At 47.8% G+C, this 16,656-nt stretch overlaps 1 protein-coding gene across 8 annotated transcripts in view; it reads right to left on the bottom strand.

Annotated features, from left to right (window-relative positions):
• The window catches only part of TRAF2 (TNF receptor associated factor 2), a 1,562,837-nt gene that overhangs the window by 1,437,038 nt on the left and 109,143 nt on the right, over nucleotides 1-16,656 (bottom strand). For 6 of the 8 annotated variants that reach the window (XM_069609762.1, XM_069609766.1, XM_069609767.1 and 3 more), the window contains one exon: nucleotides 6,272-6,319. The exons of the other annotated variants lie outside the window; for them this stretch is intronic. The gene's annotated coding sequence lies outside the window, so the exon portion shown is untranslated. The remainder of the gene's footprint in view (nucleotides 1-6,271; nucleotides 6,320-16,656) is intronic. 8 annotated transcript variants of the gene reach the window in all.

Here is a 16,656-nt window from a genome sequence, read left to right as displayed (position 1 = left end):
ACACAATGTGATGAGCCCTTACCTTGAGAGGCGAGCACTTCCTCAAGGACGTGTCCAACAGCCCTGATGTACTGGAGCTGTTGGGAAGGTGTCAGATGCGACTAATTGAAATTGAGGGAGAAGCCCAGCTTGTGGAGGGAGCGGCAGGTGAGACCGAGGTCATCCAATGCTTGCTCGGGAGAACGCGCACGGATCATCCAGTCGTCCAAGTAGGGGTAGACGTGAATCCCCCCTCGCCAGAGATACGCGACCACCACCAACATTAGCTTGGTGAAGACACTCAGGGCGGAGGTCAATCCGAATGGCAGGACCCAAAACTGAAAGTGCAAGTCGCCAGCCGCAAACCTCAGGTACTTTCTGTGCTTGGGATGAAGCAGCACATGAAAGTAAGCATCCTGTAGGTCCAGAGACACCAACCAATCCTGAAGTTGAAGGGCCTGGAGGACTTGAGAAAGAGTTACCATCTTGAACTTGCCCTTCCTGAGACGTTTGTTCAACCAACGCAAATCCAGGATCGGTCTCAATCCCCAGTCTTTCTTTGGAATCAAAAAATATGGGGAATACCATCCCTTGTTCCTCTCCGCTACATGCACCAGTTCTATAGCGCCTTTCTCTAGCAGGGTCAAGACTTCCTGCACAAGGAGCGGATCTGGAAACTTCAAAGAGAGATTCCCCGGTGGATTGTCGTGAGGCCGCTTTAGGAAGGGAAGGCAGTAGCCGTGGGCTATTGTATCCAGAACCCACGCATCCGAAGTATTGGCTCGCCATTCTTCGAGATGCTGAGACAGTCTGCCCCCAACCGGCGAACCATAGGATATGGCCTCATGACTGTTTTGGAGGGGCTGCGGCAGCGCCTGAAGACAAAGAGGCAGCTGCCTGAGCGGCTTTGGCACCTCTATTTCCCCGACCACCATGGGTACTTTTACGCAGACCCCATTGTCTGGGGGCTCCTCTCGTTCTACCAAAGGCAGAGAAGTAACAAAAAGAATCTCCCCTCCACTGCTGTCCCTAGCACGAAAAGGCGTAAATTGACGCACAGCTGCGCTCAAAGATTTAGCAGCAGCTTTTGAGGTCTGCAACCTCTCAAGGCTCTCATCAGCCTTGCTGCAAAACAAATGCACGCCATCAAAGGGCATGTTCAAAAGACGGGCTTGCACATCCAGAGCAAACACGGACTTCTGCAACCACGCAAATCTGCATATAACGGTGCTCGCAGCCATGGACCGCCTAACACTGTCGGCCATGTCCAAACCCGACTGAAGGGATTCACACATGGCATCCTTGCCATCTTGCATGAGAGCGAGGAACCCATCCCTTTCTTCCCCTTCGGGAATATGCTCAGCCGCTAGAGGAACACATTTCCACAGAGTGTGTGAAAATCTTGCCAAGGCACAAGCGGAGTTGGCAGATTTCAGCGCCATACTCCCTGCAGAAAACACCTTGCGTGCCCAATCATCGAAGCGTTTGTAGTCCCTATTAGGAGGGATGGTAGATTACGCCTCCTGCCTCGAGGTGGCTGTAGCCGCCTGAACCACCAAACTCTCGGGAGTGGGGTGAGATGAAAGATAACTGGGGTCGCTACCAGAAGGGTGGTATTTTTTAATTAATGATTTGTTAACTGCCGGAAGAGATTCTGGGATCCGCCAAGCAGCTGCCACCCTTTTCTGCAAGGTCAGATGAAAAGGTAATACTGGGTCAGAGGACGGACCTTGTTCCAGAATATCCGGCAAATCATCATGAACAAAAGCTTCAGGAGGAGTGGACCAACCAAGATATTCCGTGACTCTAGCCATCAGTCTCCTGTAGGACGACTCTGCATGAGCCCCAGGCTCAGGCCATCCAAACTCCCCCTCAGGAGAAGTGTCTAAGCCACTGGCATCATGAAGAGATTGCCTCAACTCTTCCAATGGACTATCCCCTGAAAAGACAGGAACCACATCATGCTCAACAGGGTCAAAATCTAAATCTGACCTCTCCTCCTCATAGATGTAATCCAGAGGGAGGTAAAAGTCCTGTCTCGGGACAGCCGAGGGTCTGGAGTCCATAACAGGCCTTACAGAGTTGGAAACTGCTTTCCTTGGAGGATCCACCGTACCAGGGACCTCTGACGGCAAATCCCGGCCAAAAGGCCCCAAAGGCATTGAGGGTGCCGATGGCTTCGGCGTCGACAACGGTGCCGACGGCTGGTACAAAGGCAAAGCTTTGACGTCCGTATCCGACTGACACAGCGCTGGAGTCGATGCCGACCTCGAGCCCTTAGTCGGTTTTGAAGTATCGCTGGGGACGAGGACCGAGACCTGGAAACAAGTCTCTTGTGACCATCCTGAGCCTTGTCCGAACGGGACCTTGAAGGTTCCCTATGAGGATCGCACCGAGGACCTGAAACCGAAGGCGCACGAGCCACGGATCGAGACTGTGCGTTGCCGGCTTCATCAGAAGGCACAGACAGAACTGTGCCCTGCGATTGAAAAATCTCTAACATTTGCTCCCTGAAGGCAGCCCATTCCTCCGGAGTCGAGGACTTTGTTGGACAAGCCACTTTCCTCACGACTCCATCCTCCGGGGAGGACGGGGAAGGCGACCGGTGATGGTGCTTCCTAGAGTGCCGAGACGATGAGGACGAATGTCAGGCACCACTCCGGGACCGAGACCCCGGGGCTCCTTCCAACGTGGAGAGTGTCATGTCTACGCATGCGATCGTTCCCCGATCATACGCGTATAGCCCTTTAAAAACGATGCAGCCAGGTGCCTGGAAGTTGGCATGGCAACGCTGGCGTCCCGTCCTTCCCTCTTCCTGGTACCGTCAACGTCGAGTAGCACGTAACATCGTCACGTGACTCGTACTTAAGCACCTCCCACTTGTTGTCCGGTGCTTCTGATTTTGAAATTAGTGGCGTTACGGAGAGCTGCTCGTTTGTTCTTGTTCTCTCTTGTTTCCTTGCCCTTGCTTCTTCCTTGTCCCTGGAACCTCCGTACCTGTTCCCCTCCTCCTTGGCCCCCCTCCTTGTCTTTGGAACTGCCTTGTGCCTCGACCCGGACCGAGTACTGGATTCTGTGTTTTGGATCGCCCTTTAGTTACGTTTCTGCCGTATTAATGTTGAAGACCTTGGACCGCTAAAAGGTCTGCCTTGTCTCCGCCTTGATTGCTGTGCTCTGCTTCTTGAACCTGACCGTTCCTGAACGGTTACTGCTGTGGACATGGAAAACCAAAAACTCTTGGGTTACCTTGGATTGTAGGATTCTCTGGGAACTGTGATTTTTACGTTTGTACACGGATTAGAGACTGCCGCAGTGTACTTAGGCGTCCTTGTGCCGTCGGGTTAGGGTGTGCCTTTCTTTCTCCCTTGGAATCCGGACCTGCCTCATCTAGCCTTGCTGCTTGGAACTTCCTAAGACCCTAAATCCATTGTTATGGTAAGCCCGCAAGGGGTTTCTTGTTGTGGTGTATCTAATTAAGGGGAGGGGGCTAAGATAGATTGATTAAGGTCAGCATAGCACTACGTTTCACACGCCCAGTCCAAAACTGTATGCACTGGTTATACTTCGTTTTCTAGAGAAAGAGTGGTTGCCCTGCATATACACATTGTGATTAACATCGAACTTTGTTTGTAGGTTCACTGTGTGTCCTGCCCTACGCATCTCGTCCTGCCTTCTTGACACCTGCTTCTACGGCCTCCATCCTGTGGCAGCTGTTTCCTATTGCAACATCTTTGTCTCATCTGGTATCCTTTCTTTCCTCTGATTTGCTGCTCTGGTTGTCTGATTACAGGACCAGAGGGGTGCATCAGGTGGAAGAACTCGTCCACTACACTACGTGGGCAACTCGGAACCTGACAGAGAGTCGCCCCTCGAATCGTCGTGGACATACCCTTGGATTTAGATTTACGGGACTTACTGGGTTTAGAACCCCTACCTACCTGAAGCTTTCCCTTACGCTCCCGCAAGGTCTTAGCAGTCAGCGACTGGCATTTGGAACAGTCGTCAGTTTCGTGACTCTCGCCCAAGCACCACAAACAAATGTGATGCGGGTCAGTAATCAACATTTTCGACCTACAGTCCTGGCAAGTCTTGAAGCCAGACCGCGGAGTCAGAGGGGTCAAAGAAGAAGACATTCACGAGGAATACACAAGGCTCGCCGAGTCCCCAAAGCAAACACGTTTGCGGAAAAAACAGAACTGAGGCTAAGGGCACAGTGCGTCCTATTTATAACATCCAGTGTCATCGCCGTCTACGGAGGCCATCGAGGGACATCTATGCAGGACGCCCTCTGCGAAAAATGTTCCGAAGTATACAGCTGTGGACATTACATGTCAAATATGTAGAATACGTTGGAGGACACAAACCATTCGAAAATTAAATGTAGTCAAATGAAATTCAACCACGGTGGGGTAAGCAGTTTCAAATCGCCCCTTGGCAGACAGTCATGGGAAGAGAGCTGTAGGGTGATGGTGTGAGCCCAGGAAACCAACTGAGAAGTTTGGGTGTCCCTAGGGTGCAACAGTGTTGTGTCCTTGCTGATGTCTGCGAGGCACCTCACTGGTCGGATGCCGTGTGAATGTCTTCCCTTTGCCAAACTTAGGTTGTCTGGTGTGTTCGATGGGAACTGACCAATGGCGGATGAATACAATTCCACTGGTCAGCACAATTACTTAATGCTTTAACACAGAATTGTGGGGCAGTGTGGGAAGGTTTGTGACGTTACGATGGGTGTTGTGGGACAATGGGGGCCAGGATGGCATGCACCAATCACAATTATCAATGTATGCCTGTATATAGGGAACTGACATAGTTCCACCAATCAGATTTTGTAAGGTGTTTCAAAAATAAATTCAAATGAGTTCATGCAAATGTTGTTTGCGTATCAAAGGTTTGCCCGCTGTGGGTGGCGTTGACAGCTCTCTTTGCTCAGTTCATTTCCACTTTGCTGTTTGAAGCGTACTCTCCTACCTGCGTTTGGGACTAAATTAAACTGCGTTACTTCCCGCTTGGTGTGTGCTCCTTTTTGGATTTCTTTAGTGTTCCATTGTTACTTGCCTTGGAGGAACCCAGATACCACCACTAAGAGTCATAATGTTGTGCGACACAAGTAGGGCATGAAATAGTTTAAACTCATAGAAGTAGAAGATTCCAAAACACATAGCTAGAGTACAGATGCAATAAACACAAAGAACATTCACCAGATGCGAAAAAAACTAACATGGCTGATAGAGAACAGAAGTTTCGCCATTGCTCTGATGAACATTTGTAAGGCCTCAATTCTGAACTACTGCATCCTGACAAAATTGTTTACACACACAGTTTCACGGGCTCACAAAGCTCAGACAGTAGCACAACACCAAGGTCAGTGCGCCGAAGAGAGGTTTGCTTGAGAAGCTAAAACCACACAAAATAACGTTCCCCAAAGCACACAGCATACAATTATAAGGTTCATTATTTTCAGGTGGTAGCAGTGAGAAATACAGACATCCTTGAATACCAGGTGCAGGTAGCTACCGTGCCGATTGATCCTATGGTGAATGAACACAAAACACCACAAATAGCCATCAAAGGAAAGCGCACACACACAAAGAACATTACGAAATCCCAATAAATGGCCGTACTGATTTTAGCACAGCAACCCTCACCACGTGATTGAAACAATGGTCCTTCATTCAAGGTCCAATTAGATAGTGTATATGCTCTCTCAAAAGACCATGCACCACACTTATATTGTGAATATCATTAGTATTTAATATTGCTTTGAACACACTTTTCCTCCCCTCTTGTGGTGGTAAACAGACGTTTCCCTCCACTTCTGTGGATCAGTCCTTTGTGATTACTTGTGTTTCGGCTTTTTTTGCCTTTTTCAAATCTGGGCATTATTTCTCTCAACCATTTTGTTTTCACATCTTAAACATTACATTCATGACAGATCAGGGAGTGTTGAAAGGGAGGGAGTTATAGGTTTGTTAAAAAAACAAAATCAATAATCAAAACAATAAACATTGTATAGATTAATGGTTCATGGATCAATAAAGACAAAATTCATAATCAAAAACAATAAACACTACATAGAGTAGAGGTTCAAAAGGCAATATTTTGTCACACCATCCCTACTTTTTATACACAAATATGATAAAGAAATGACAGCCATGTGCTTCATTCATTATACAAATACTCTGTAAAGTTAAATCTTGGTTCAGAGACCTATTAAATCAACATCACATAACAGTAGTTTATCTGTGTATTTAATTCTTAAATATGTACACGGGCAACACAGAAGATGGCTTACCACCATGTCGCTATCTCCTTATTCCTCCTTTGCACAGGATAATCCCACCTGCAATACGATAGATCATCACAATCAGGCTCTCCATTTAAAATTGTTACTCCTTGCTCGAATATGTTTAATGCTTACACTTGCATCTGTCATAATCCATGTCCGTTAGCCTCCACGTATGTTCACAATTGTATTTCCACACTTTTATTTCCCGTTTACAAGTTTGCTCACGTTTAAGCAGTTATGGAAATACTGACATTTCACATTAAAAAGCCTACGTTTCCTTGTTAGTTATAACTGCTAAATCCCTTCCATTTTGATAATTGGCACTATCGTCTAAGGATTAGCACTATACATAAAGTCAAGAACATTCTGCAATACAGGGCACATCGCCTCCGTATTGTTTATACTGAAAGGTTCCTTTCCGTTCCGTGACATTGACATCAGATCCTTCTTCTTCTTCTTAATTATCGGATGCATGGGCGGACCCACGCAGACGCTTCCCCATCCTAAAGGATGATGTGCACCAGACCCACCAATCAATACTTAGTTTACATAAACTCACAACTCCTCCCACCGCCCCGTTTGCCTCACAAAATGCAACATCACACTATTCCTCCTCCTGCCTCTCTCCCCTTCACCTCCCAGCAAAGTCTTCCCACTCAGCTCAGCCACACCCAGCGCAGACAATCGAACCCTCATCAATTCACTCTCCTCAACATGTGTCTCACACCTAAGCAGAAAATGTCCCACAGTCTCAGGCACACCACACACCGCACAATCTCTCGACTCACGTTTCCCCACTTGAAACAGACAATCATTCAGTCTCGCATGTCCTATCCTCAACCGATTCAGCATCACCTCCTCCCCACTCCTCCATTCCAGACTCCCCGCCTCCACCTTCACTGACACTTTCCCACGAACACCAAACATCCACCTGCCCTTCACCCCACTCACCCACCTCTCCTGCCACTCATCTATGACCCGTCTCACCACCACCGCCTTCACCTCATCTACACTCAAAGGTAATCTCACATCAACCGCTCCCCTTCTCATACCCTCACCCGCCGCCAGATCCACTAACTCATTACCCAAAATACCACTGTGACTGGGGACCCACGCCAACTCCAAATCCATTCCCCCGTGTACGCACAAATCAATCTTCCTCCTGATGTCCATGATCACGTCCTTCCTATCACCATCCCCCGCCATAATCGCCTGCAACCCACTCAATGAATCTGAAAATATCACCACCTTATCTAACCCCAACTCGCACACCCTATCGATCGCCAATGCAATCGCCACCAACTCAGCCGTACAAATTGACACATCATTCGTCAATCTTCCCACTTTATACTCCCCAGTGCTTTCCAGATAATATGCCATACCCACTCTCCCAGACACAGGATCCTTCGAACCATCCGTAAACACCTTGCATCCTTCCTTTCCTGCCACATACGCCTGGCCCAAAGCTTTGATCTCGCTCCGCAATCCTCTTTTCTCCGACACCACATTTGCTAACTCCAAACACACCTTTGGAGACCCCATCATCCACCTCGGCCATCTCTCCAAATCCGTATCTGTTACAGTCATCAAATCGCCCACACCCCTCTGCACTCCCTTTTCCCACATGTGAAACCCAAAAGTGCCTCCTTTCCTCCTCCACCGGTCTCTATAATAATCAAACCTCCAATTATACTTCAAACATTCACGCACCGGATGAGCCACACTCTTCGCACTGCACTTCACCCACCATCTCATATTCAACGCATCTCTCCTCAACCCCAACGGCATCTCCCCCACAAGCACCTGAACCGCATTCGCTGGAGAGGACCTCATCACACCCGAACACACCCTCAATGCCCTTGCCTGAACCCTGTCCAACCGCAACTTCTGACTTGCCGTGAAACCCACTGACACTTGACATCCGAAATCCATCACACTCAAAATTAACCCCTTATACAATATTCGTAGACACTTCTGTTGAGCACCCCACTCTTTCCCAATCACCACCCGCAACAAATTCAACCTTCGTTTGCTCTTATCCACCATTCCATTCACCTGCAAATTCCAGTTTAACTTCCTATCCAAAATCACCCCCAAATACCGAAACTCTTACACGCTTTTCACCTTCTCACCTTTCAAAATCAAGTCCAACCCTTGCTGCACTCTTCTCCTTGAGAAAACCATACTCACGCTTTTATCCACAGACATCGAAAAGCCCCATTTCCCACACCACTCCTCCATACGCAATATCGCAGCTTACAACCGATTCTGCATCAACAAAAAACTTCGCCCTCTTACCCATACCACACCATCATCTGCAAAGAAATCCACCTGACACCCAAAACCCTCCAAAGCTCGAATCAACCCGTCCACCATCACATTAAACAGCATCGCACTAATCACACTCCCCTGCGGTGTCCCATTCTCCATCTTCCAAACCTCAGACAACACCCCCCTCACTCTCACCTGAAAGGTCCTGTCAGCCAAAAACGCCTTAATCCACCAAAACATCCTCCCCTTCACACCTATCTCCAACAGTCACACCAGCAACCCATTCTTCCAAACCATATCATACGCCTTCTCCAAATCCAAATCGCTCAGACTCCCATTCGACTCCAAATAGAACCCCAAGCGCTCAACTATCATCCGTTCCATAACCTTACACATCACGACAGTCAGCGCAATCGGCCTATATGACTTACACTCCATCGGGACCTTGCCACTTTTCAAAATCTCTACCACAATCGCTCTCTTCCATAATCTCGGTAAAACTCCACTCTTCCAGATCTCATTGAACAATGCTAACACCTCCAACTTACATTCCACCGACAACTTCTCCAAAAATACATACATGACTCCATCCACCCCTGGACTTGAACACTTCCCCTTCCGAATCGCCATATTCAACTCTGCCGTAGAAAACAGAGCCTCATACTGCTCTTCCCAAGGCCCAACATTCGCCAACAACTCCCGCATTTCCTTCTCAACCACTCCCATACTTAGTCTCACTGCCCCCGGGAAGTTCTCTGAACTGTGCACTCCCGCAAAATGTTCCCCCAACAAATTTGCCTTCTCCCCATCTTCACTGACCACCTCCACCCCTTTCAACAACACAGACATGCCACCCTGCGACTTCATTAACCCGGACATCCGCTTGAACTGCTTCCAAACATCACCCACATCAGAATTATTCCCCAGAGACCCACAATAGCTCCTCCAATATCTGCGCTTTCTTTCCCTAATCACCCTCTGCACCACCGCCTTCGCCTTCTTGTATGCCAACAAATCCTCCAACATTCCCGTTCTCACCGCCCTGGCCCTCGCCTTCTTACGCGCTGCCACAGCCCATGAACATTCCACCGACCACCAAGCAACCTCAACCTTCCCTCTTTTCCCCTTCTCTACCTCCGGAACTGCCGCTACCGACGCCGCTCTCATTCCCTGCACCAAATGCTCATTCCATTCATCCACCCCCTCATCCCTATCCCGAGAAACAATCAATTCCTGACACAATTTCTTATACAACTCCCAATCAGCCTTCCTAAAATTCAACCAACTTCCAAGCATCCGGGACCTGACCCCTACCTCACCCCTCACAGTCACTAAAATGCCAGAGTTATCACTCCCCATATCCCCATCCTCACGCACCATCCAGTCACATTCACCCGCAAACGCAGCAGACACCCATGTCAGATCCAAACACGACAACTTCCCAGTCCTCACATCCAATCGTGTGCCCGAACCGTCATTCAGAAAAAACAGACTCGATTCATCCGCCATACCCTCCAACAGTTCCCCATTTGCATCCGTCCGATCACTGCCCCACAACGTATTGGCACTGTTGAAATCACCACATAAAACACAAGGTCCCACATGTCCCCTTATCACTTCAGACAGCACATCCACCTCCACCACCTCACACGGATTATAATAATTGAACACTAAGACTTTTGATCCTCCTACCCGAATCCCCGCCCCGATAACCTCCACTGCTCCATCTACCACAATCTCCCTTGCAACCAACCCCTTCCGAACTGCCACAGGTACACCCCCCCTGTCCCCTCCGTCCTATCCTTACGAAACAACTCAAAACCCGGAATCACAAACCTTAGATCACCCCTTAACCACGTTTCCTGAATACAAACCACATCAACATTCAATTCCCCACACAACACCGCTTTCAACTCCTGGCCATTCCTCAACAAGCTCCTTGCATTCCACTGCAAAATTCTCAGGCCGACGCCCCACTCTGTTTCCGCACTTTAGTAACCTTCTTGAACACATCTTCTTCCGACACATCTACAACATTCAAAAACCTCCTCCCTGCTTCCACCACTCCTTTCGTAAGATTCGACACACTGACTGACGAATTCCACTGAACCAGCTCCAGCACATTTATTATAAAACACATAAACTCAGTTTTCGGGACAACCACCATTTCTACGCCTTTCACCTCTCTCACCACTCCCTTCCTTCCCGCAGCCTCATCCACCACCGGCTCTCTCCTACACATTTCACGCACTACTCGAACCGGTTTCACCTTAGCCACCTTAGCCACAGCCTCCACATAAGATAAACCTTCCGCAGCCCTCACCTGCACCACCTCTCTCGCCACTCTTTGACTCGCACACCCCCTAAACGCAGTAGAGTGCCCCCCCCACAATTCACACACTTCTCCGGAGTTTCCACCTTACATTCTTTAATATCATGATCTCCACCACACCTCCCACAGTGCCTCTCATTCCTGCATACTCTCGCCACATGTCCAAACCTCTGACACTTATAACATCTCAAAGGCAATGCTACATAAGCTTTCACAAGAAACCTCCGACATCCCAAATTCACCACCTCCGGACACTCCGCTCTCGCAAACCTCACTGCCACAGTTGTAGACACCACATTCCCATGTGTATCTCTCCTCCCCAGCCTCCATGCCTCCACTACCCCCACCTCTGCCAGTTGCTCCTCCACCTCAGACATATTCACAGTCAACGGTACCCCATACAACACCCCCTTACACGACACACCACTCTGATCAAACACTCGCACCGCGCGCCTACCCAGACAACCTGCCTCCAGTATCTTAGCCTTACTATCAGCACCCATCTGCTCCACCAACAACCGACCCCCAGACACCACTTGCACCCGAGTGACATTCCCCACAGCCTCTTTCAACCACCCAGCAATCACCATCGGATTCTCCCCCTGAAACGTTTTCCCACGACTATCTGGCTTCAACACCACCTTCCACACACTGTCATACTGCATCTACTCCTCCCGAGGCACACCGCTTCCTGAGGCCCCCAGCCCCTCCAAAATACACTTTTCCTGGGTCCCCAACCCTAAGATACCCCTAACCGTCCCCCCACCATCATTCTTTTGTGGAGACCTGCTGCGATGCTGCCCCTCATTTCCCCACTTCCCTCCCTCCACAGATGTAGACTTCACAGTCAAGTGTCCTCCCCCTTTTCTCCCCTTCCTCCACCCCTCCCTTCATTTCAGCCTTCCCACCCCCTTCCCCATTCTTACCACTTCCTCCAAGCACACTCTCCCCCTGCACCCTCCTAGAGAGTCTGCTCTATTTCCTTAATCCCAGCTCCCTCCTCCCAGACACCGCTCTGCCCTGCCTGGGTCCGCCCACTTTCAGAGTCAAAGTGTTTATTTCCTCACACGCCTTCCGACGCGCCTCTTTCCCGCACACCGCCACCATTACTGGCGCTCCGCCATCTTTTTGAGTCTCCCGTTGACATCAGATCCGAGCAGCAGAGGCCTTATTGTTTGCAGCCGTTGCCATGGTTACCCCAGAGAGCCTTCTTTCGGCGGTCATGTTCTGGGAATGCAAACCGCCATTCTAACAGATTCCTATGTTCTTTAACCAACATAGGGCTCGGGGCAAACTCACTTTATATAAATGAGCATTAAAATGAAAATGCAGATACAATATCTCATTCTCATTCATTTTCCTTGTATCAGATATATAATCTTGTATCAGAATCTTTTTGATTCCAGTTTTAAGTATATAGTTAATCTCTCTAGCTTGTATTTATGCTGAAGTTATTAAATATTACAGATTGAAATGCTAAAAATGCCAATCTAATAAAATATGTTGGAGTATATATTATTAATCGATAGTGACCATTTAATGGTCCAGATCCTGTTGCATAGTGTTACAGGCTTTATAATTCCTTTGTTCCATTGAGATTAACCTGTTCATGACAGAACATATGTATACCCTGTACATGTAACCATAGATTGTTGGTGGTAGACATCACATCTATTTCTCTCAAAATAGCCCAAGTAGTAACTAAAACAAGCACTGGCAAAACAAACAGTTTTTTTTGCGATAGGCATTTGCCATGCAGTGCCACAATAGTACCGCATTCTTGGTTAAGACAGTTTTATTGCACCAGTAACGCCTTTGCAACTGAAATTAAGCCATTAACACCCTGCTGAAAACAGTGTTAAAGGAAAACTGGCAAAACAAAGTGTGATTTTACTGCTTGATAAAGCTAGCTCAAAGAGATCCTAGGAAGATGAGTTTTGGGCGAATGGGGCCGCTAATAGGTGAGTAAGGTCATAGGGATTAGCAGGGCCATCAGCAGTCAAATGTCTGGTCATTTACCCAACATCACCCACAAACTGTGTCCCTCTCCTCAGTCGCCATCTCCCTCACAGATATATACCTATGACAGTTTTGGCTTATAGATGGTGCTATAAGCCAAAACTGATGAGCCAGCAGTACCTGCCACCCGAAAATGATTAGCCAATTAGAAATGTATTAAACGTTTGCCAAAAGGAAGTGTTGCATTATTCATAAACAGCAGGTGCAAAACTATTAGGAATATTAATAGTACACCATTGTTACTTTGTGGGCCGATGCCCCTCAAATGGAGGTCACAACCGCAATTGTCTCTCATGCAAATATACATACCACTTTAAAAGTCTTTTGGCACAATAAAGTGTGGCGGTATCATACTTTAAAAAAAGGGGGGGACAAAGACGCGCGATTTGGAATAGTCAAGAGACCTACAAAATTGGTACCGAATTGTGTACATAAGAAACAGAGTTGATACCAGAGGGGCAGTCTTGTTCTTAAAAATAAATAGAACATCAATCGCAGAGGATATGTAATGTTGAACGCATACTGAGTATGATGCATATTTGATGAATAGTGTAGACAACTGAATGAAAGAAGAAAATCCATATTAAAAAACATCTACCTTTTGTCCCAGAAAAGGTGATGGGATATGAAGTGAGGTACGTGCCATTAAAATAGTGGACCTAATGGGTCAACATACAAATATTTGGGAAGAGGCCCCAAAGAAAACAAGGAGGTGTGAGGAGGCTTTCTCGTGTCCAACAATAGAAACATTTAAACAGGTGTTCAGCCTTAAAAGTTTGCCAATTGTCCTAGTAGTATGCTCCCATAATTGTGTTTTTGTATACATTTTACAGCCTAATTGGTGCCGTTTACAATGACCATTGCCCCAACTCTATGATTTGTCCAGCGTATATGTTTGATGTAGTTTGTATATTTTATTCCACTATAATAACTACAATTAAAAGATTGTATATAAGTATTTGTGATAATATTGAGACCATTAATAAGCAATAACATTTTCATGTTTATACCTAGTTGTCTGTACACTTCAAAATAACGATCTCCCCCTCCCCACACACACACATCTACTAGTCTCTGAAAGTGGAGGGCTGCCATACGCAAGACCCATCTACACTATGCTTTCAAATATTGAGACATACGGCCCTGTACAGCGATCTATCATCTGGTCACAACCCTGATCCAAAAGATCAGGGGCTGTATCAAGGTCACCTGCTGAAATGACTGCACGTGGCATGCCAGAAAAGGAAGCGTCAGTGCATTTCAAAAAGGAAGGTATGGGAGAGAAGGCTTTCATTTATGAGAAAAAAACATCTTTGGGCGAGAGACAGTACATGAATAAAAGAATATGGGATGAGAGGGATATAAGACTAGAAGAGGCCCACTGGATAGCATAAAAAGTACCAGTTATGTATGGGAGCACTGAATGGGAGATTATATTAAAAATCCTTTGAGGCCTGCGCAATATGACTAGAGATCTAGTATCATGCCAAGACCAAAATTCAACAACAACCTTAATTATTTGCAGAATGTAACATTCTCTAAAACAATAATTTGGGACAACTTTTTCCTAGTCCAAGATGGACTGGCATTGCCGACAGGAATCTAGCCAGGGCTCTCCAGGCTGCCTCTCGAAGGCCCAAAATGGGAGTTTCTTCGCCCCTTCTCATCTCATACAGTTCAGGCTTAAGCAGGGTTCACAACCTCCAACTGTTCACTATTTTTGTCATCTTTCCCTTCACCTCCAAATGCCCCACACTGACTGTCCCGTCTCCCTCGAACTGAACACCGGTTTAGATTTCCTCTGTATGCAGTGCTTCTCAACATCTCATCAAGTACCACCTCCTCCAAGCGCTCCTCACCACTACTTCAGTTCTGGATGCCCCCACCTCAGCATAACTACCACCCCCACTCTGCCGATGCCTTTTCCTCCTTAACCACATACCACAGTTACTGTCTAATGTTACCACCTCTTCTTCCAGGACCCTTGCTTCCTCTAATCACTGCCTCCTTTAGTTGTGTTTTAATCTATAGGAATCAGTGTGTCAAGATAGCTAACTTTACATGATAAGCCATTTCAGTACAATGTGGCGTTCCCCCAGGGATCATAATTGTCCCCTCTCATTTATTATTTATACGCACCCACTGATGGCCATTTTTAGTAAATACAGTCTTGGATATCACTTGTATGCAGATGACATGCAGATATATCTGAAGGTGAGAATTACCAGGTTACTCACCATAGTGACCACCTTACTCCTAGTCCATAGTCCATAGTCCATAGTCCCCTTTCCTCCATACTTATGGGACATCTCTCCGTCCTGTGGGACGGGACCGGAGCACTTTGTAAAAAGCATCCAATTTTTTTCAAAAATGTGTCCCTCCTCTCTTTCCTGCGTGGGCCCGGCACGCGGCCGTAAACCCACCCACCTTGACTCCGCCCCGCGCATCGCCCATCAGTCCTTTTCTAACGCAGGGTCCAAGACCCATTAGCAATAACAGAGGACCTTATTAGAGGGGACGGCGAGCGGGCGTATGGAGGAAATGGGACTATGGACTAGAAGTAAGGTGGTCACTACGGTGAATAACCTGGTAATACTCCTACGTCCCGTCCCCTTTCCTCCATACTTATGGGAGATTCCCAAGCACTCCTTACAGGAACTATGGGTGGATGGAAATACCCCTTACTGAAACAGGTCCTTCAGCACAGCCTGGCCGAACTGAGCGTCGGCCCTAGAGCTCACATCGAGGCAGTAATGCTTACAGAAAGCAGATGGGAAGGCCCAGGTAGCCGCTCTAGCGATGGACTCCCAGGGAACATACTTCTGAAAAGCAACCGCAGCTGCCTTGCCTCGCACCTGATGCGCATGAATACCCTTAGGTGGTTTCAGCTTTTGGACGGTGAAAGATTCTGTGATACAGGCAGCAATCCATCTGGAAATGGATGCCTTAGACACCGGCCTACCCTGGGGTTTACCGAAGGTCACAAACAGTTGGGAAGAGCTCCAAAGCTCGGCAGTCCTGTCCAGGTAGAACTTAAGAGCACTTCGGACATCCAGGCAGTGTAGATCCCTTTCCGCCTCCGAGGCAGGGTTCGGAAAAAAGACCGGAAGGGAAATCGACTGATTCAGATGGAATTCGGTCACTACCTTTGGTAGGAAATCTGGGTTCTGTCGAAGGACTACCTTGTCCTTGTGAAAAACCAAGAAAGGATGCTCCACCGACAATGCCTGGAGCTCACTCACTCTCCTCGCTGACGTAACGGTGACCAGAAAGGACACTTTCCAGGACACGTACTTGAGGTCAACCGTAGCCATTGGCTCGAAAGGTTTATGGCACAGCGCCGTCAGGACTACGTTTAAGTCCCAGGGCGGGTGCAGAGTACGAACCGGAGGGTAGATACGTGTCAAACCAGCAAAATGTCTCTTCACCACCGGGTTAGTTAATGAATAAGAACACCGGTCTGTAGAGAGGTAGGCGGAAATCGCCGAGAGATAAGTCCTGCAGGACAAGACATGAACCCCTGACTCTGCTAGGGAGGAGACAAAGGACAGCACTGTGTCAATCGTTGCCACCCTCGGGTCCAATTCTTTCTTCAAACACCAATGACAGAACCTGAGCCATTTACTCTTGTATTGGGATCTGGTCGAGGGTTTCCTGGCTGCCTGGATAATGCGCATGTTATCTGCAGACAAACCCAAAGGCTCTAGCGCCGTGAACTCAGGCACCATGCCGCCAAGTTGAGCGATTGTGGGGAGGGGTGCCACATCTG

The sequence above is a fragment of the Ambystoma mexicanum genome, chromosome 8, assembly GCF_040938575.1.
Source record: "Ambystoma mexicanum isolate Mex_15411 chromosome 8, UKY_AmexF1_1, whole genome shotgun sequence".
NCBI lineage: Eukaryota > Metazoa > Chordata > Amphibia > Caudata > Ambystomatidae > Ambystoma > Ambystoma mexicanum.
The sequence above is the reverse complement of the archived record's forward strand: the minus strand, read 5'-3'. Positions and strand labels throughout refer to the sequence as shown.